The following is a 4,505-nucleotide window of genomic DNA, read 5'->3' as shown; positions in this document are numbered from 1 at the left end:
TTGAAATTATTAACTAGCTCACATCAAAATTAATATTAGCCTCACAGGGAACACTCAAACAATACTCCACACCTAACCACTTACAAGATGTAGTAAGATACTGTGCAGATCTTAAATAAACAATGTCAAGATATATAGTCCATTATAAACGTAAAAATAGATTTTATATGGTGCTCATTGTGCTTGCACTAAACGTGATTATACCATCTAAGTAGCCTATGTAATTTTAATAGAACCGCATGTATTCTTTAGTGACACAAGCTCAGAAACATTTATAACCTGTTGAAGTTTTTTATATTGTGTATTGACTTGGTGCCATGATGGATATTGCAATTTTGTTATTTATTTTTCATTTTAAACAGTATAGATAATTACTTAATGGTAATACAATATTTGTGAACACAACTGTGTATGTCAGACCATAAATACCCAAAAACTATACATGGGGGCTTGCTTTGGTGTTGCCACCCCTCATAGACCACATGCCACCCCTGTGCCACACTAAAAATTTTCTAGATCTGCCCCTGCCTGGAGCTGGAGAGTCTCATGTCTCTCTTTGCCAAGAGGCTTATAAAGATTACGGTCTGCTGTTGACATGTCATTTGAAAAAACTTATCTGGGGGCAGTGTATTATTGACTTGTGGGCTGTTTGAGAAGGTTTGGCTGAATTACTAAAGGATTAGATCAGAGCATGTGGCCTCCAAGGGTTAGTAACCTGAACTATTGACTGGGGAAAATTAGTTGAACTTGACATCATCTTTTAATGGTGCAGAAGCGTATCTTCCAGTCAAGCCTCAATAGACTCTATGCACGACTACTTCCGCGTTTCGTCTCAGTTGCTCCGCAACTTCCAGTGCTGCGCCGGTTTTTAGTTTTTACCTACCATTTCAATGATCGCTCTCAGCATGGCATTTTACACTTGCTGCTTGCAAGAATTTACACAGATTACAGTGAACGATGTCAATCGAATTGTAAGATTAGCATCGGTCACTCCTTCAAGTAAAATGGAGAAGGGCTTCAAATTGTATATTTCGAGTTATATCGACAACTTTGAAGGTACATATTCTCAAGCTAACAAGCTAACGCTAGCTAGCGTTGTTTGTGACAGTGCATACTCTTATAGTCTGTGTTTTGTGTTTTGTTTACGTAACCTTTTTTGTGTTCTGTTTACTTAAAGGGATAGTTTACCCAAAAATGAAAATTTTGTCAATTACTCACCCTCATGTTGTTCCAAACCCGTAAGTCCTCCGTTCATCTTCGGAACACAAATTAAGATATTTTTGATGGAATCTGAGAGCTCTCTGACCCTCCCATAGACAGCAAAGGTCCTTACACCCACTTACCCCCATTGAAAGGATTGGAGGGGCCAGGACAATTTTTAATATAACTCCGATTGGATTTGTCTGAAAGAAGAAAGTCACATACACCTATGAATGCTTTGAGGGTGAGTATAACACAGGCTAATTTTCATTTTTTGGTGAACTGACCCTTTAAATAAATAAATAAATTGTGTGATTAATATTCTGATCTCTATATATGGCTTAGGTCTAAGTGCTTGTGCCATGATGTCAAGTCAAATGACACTCAAGAATCAGTGTTGTTTTATGTTATTGATAAGTAGCCATATTTGATATGTGCTCTATAAATACAGTTGATCAACGATTTGGTTTAATTTGAGATGGAAAAACCATTTACTGTACTTAAAATAAAAAAAACTTAAAACGTTATACTTTTACATTTGTTACAGACAAATATATATATATATATTTTTTTTTTACAAATCCAAAGTTCTGGCATGAAATTCTAGATGGTGCAGTCTGATAGGTCAAACTCAATCTGACATAATGACATCATTATCACATGGCGCAGCTGATTGGCTCTTTTTGTATCAGCAGCCAATGCGCTCGCTGCTCAACATTTAAATTATTGGCTAGTGCTTGCAGTAGCAGTTGCAGCACACTTCAGAAACCCTTCACCTTCCCCAGTTCCACCAGTATAGATCTGCTATGGGGTGATTCATGTATGCTATGGGGATTATTTCATATATGTTATATGTGCAGCAGCAGTATTTCTTACATGCTCTCAGCAGCATGTATGTGGATGTATTGGCAGTAGCAAGTCTCGGTACTTGTTCTGCCACAGCAGCAGCAGCAGCAGCATAGCAGATCTGTTTATCTGAATCACTATTTTGCCTTGTCTCTGCTGTTACTGTTTGCTGTTTCTGGACCCTGCCTGTTTGGACCACACTCTCTTTTAATAAAGCCTGCAAATGGATCCTCACTCTGTTGTCACGCCTCCTTCGTTACATTCATTTAAATTGATTGTATGCCTTCACACTCTCAAAGAAAAAAAAAATTACCTTTAGGGTTGTAACAGCTTTTCACTGGGGTAGTACCCTCCTAGGGGCACTTTCTTTACCCCTAAAGGGTGCATATTAGAACCTTAGAATAGTAATATGGTTAGTAAAGGAATTAATATGTTCTCTTATGGTACTATTATACACCCTAAGGGGTAAAAACAGGTACAAAGGTGTCAATTTGAGGGTACTGTACCAGTGGCAAGCTGTTGTACCCCTAAAGGTACAATTTTTGCACATTTTTTTCACTCATTCTTCGGTTACACTTTATTTCGATAGTCCACTTTAGACATTCTATTAACTATAAGTAACTTTGTAACTACATGTCAACTACATGTCAACTAATTCTCATTCATTTGCAACTACATGTCTACTAACTCTCAGAGTAGACTGTTAGGGTAGGTTTAGGGTTAGTAGAATAAGTTGACAAAGAAAGTGTTAGAAGATATTAAGCAGACAGTCTACTAATACTCTGCTAACTGCTAGTTGACATGTAGTTGCAAAGTTACTTAGTGTTAATAGAATGTCTAAAGTGGACTATCGAAATAAAGTGTTACCCATTCTTCTTCTTCTTAAAAAAAAACACATTTGGATGACATGAGAGTGAGTAAACTTAATATATAGGGTTATGGGGTTTTGTTCCTAATAATAATAATGTGATACTTGCAAACACCACTAGTAAGCAACAAATAAAAGAGAGCCTTACTCCTTCAAAAGAACTTTGAAAAATATTTGATTAGAAAATTGACTCTTTATATGCTAATTTAACCCTTCTGTCTTAGCTTTGACTCTTTTGATTCAATGATTAAATTGATCAAAGATCTGCAAATACACATTGTTGATCCCAATGTCCCAAAGTTGTCAATAATCAGTGAGAATAATCAGTGACTGAAAGCAATTTTAGTTTCAAGGCCTCCACTGTAATTAGCTTCAATCCATCACGAAAGCGAGTGTGTACTTTTAGATGGTGGGCCGTAATTACGAGCTGTCTCAGTGACTTGTCGGATCTCACAATCTAATCATAGCTGAGCTTCCAAAACCCCCACCTGCCCTCATACAAGACTCTGTGACCACACTCACATTTATACTGTACTGCACATTCATTTATAATTATAACCCCTTATCCTTAAAAACTTTTTTTTAATCAATAAGGTTCTGATTGTAATTTTGGTGATTTAAAAAAAAAAAAAACCTTGAAGCAGCTTACACGATCCAATGTGCATTTTTCAAAGATGCCCTGAATTCACTGGCTTTATAAAAGGGCTTTCTGCCACTGTGTTTGCAGATTACCCAGAATGCCAGTTGCTTTTCATCCCCACTCTCTGTCAAACATTGACCTTTTCTTGCATTAGCCTTATTTTAAAGTAATGTCACACCATTTAAGAGCCAGCATATGATCAATGTACAACAGATTGCCCCTTCAAACTTTATTAGAAGCCTATTAATATCCACTCCTACAAATAACACTCATTTCATTTGACTTAAATATCAATGTAGCGGCTATGTAACAGACGTTTTTGAACAAAAAGATCACTGTTCACAATGCCTGACATGTATTTTTATTCATTCAATATTTACATCGCTCTTACAAATCATCTGACATACCATAAACTTACTTTTACTTACTATGTAAAAGGTGTCCACTGGAAGTTTTTTTTTTTTTTTCAAAGCCGAACAAGTTGCTAGGACTTGATGTACAAGGACTGGACCATGTTGAAAAACACATACAGCAGGAGTTATTGTGATTAAAAACTGTACATCATTTACATTCCATTATATTTGCATGAGCAAATGATAAAAGTATTAATTTCTGCTCAGAAACAGGGGTCATTCTTTAAAAAAAGCTGTAAAACAACATACTGTGATTCTTGGGTTGGAAATGCACATCATGAAAGAAATGGGGATTGTTAGTTACTTGATGAACAGCAAATGACTGAAATAAAAGCACTAAAGCACAAAATAAAATAAAATAAAATAAAAATACATATAAACTAAGCAAGTAGGCTTAAATCAGGGGTCAGCAAGCTATAAAGAAGCTGCTTCGCACATACAAGCTGTAGTATAATATATATTATATATTTTATAATATATAATATATATTTCTTAAATATATACATGTGTTTGTATTTATATATACATAATATTTATA

General features: G+C 35.5%; 1 protein-coding gene across 1 annotated transcript in view; it reads right to left on the bottom strand.

Annotated features, from left to right (window-relative positions):
• Window positions 1-4,047: 4,047 nt before the first annotated feature.
• LOC107705176 (D(2)-like dopamine receptor) overlaps window positions 4,048-4,505 on the bottom strand; it is a 38,962-nt gene continuing 38,504 nt past the window's right edge. The window contains exon 8 of the mRNA XM_016508353.1: window positions 4,048-4,059. The gene's annotated coding sequence lies outside the window, so the exon portion shown is untranslated. The remainder of the gene's footprint in view (window positions 4,060-4,505) is intronic.

Source organism: Sinocyclocheilus rhinocerous, unplaced genomic scaffold (genome assembly GCF_001515625.1).
Source record: "Sinocyclocheilus rhinocerous isolate Xijiao unplaced genomic scaffold, SAMN03320098_v1.1 scaffold1105, whole genome shotgun sequence".
Taxonomy (NCBI): domain Eukaryota; kingdom Metazoa; phylum Chordata; class Actinopteri; order Cypriniformes; family Cyprinidae; genus Sinocyclocheilus; species Sinocyclocheilus rhinocerous.
The sequence above is the reverse complement of the archived record's forward strand: the minus strand, read 5'-3'. Positions and strand labels throughout refer to the sequence as shown.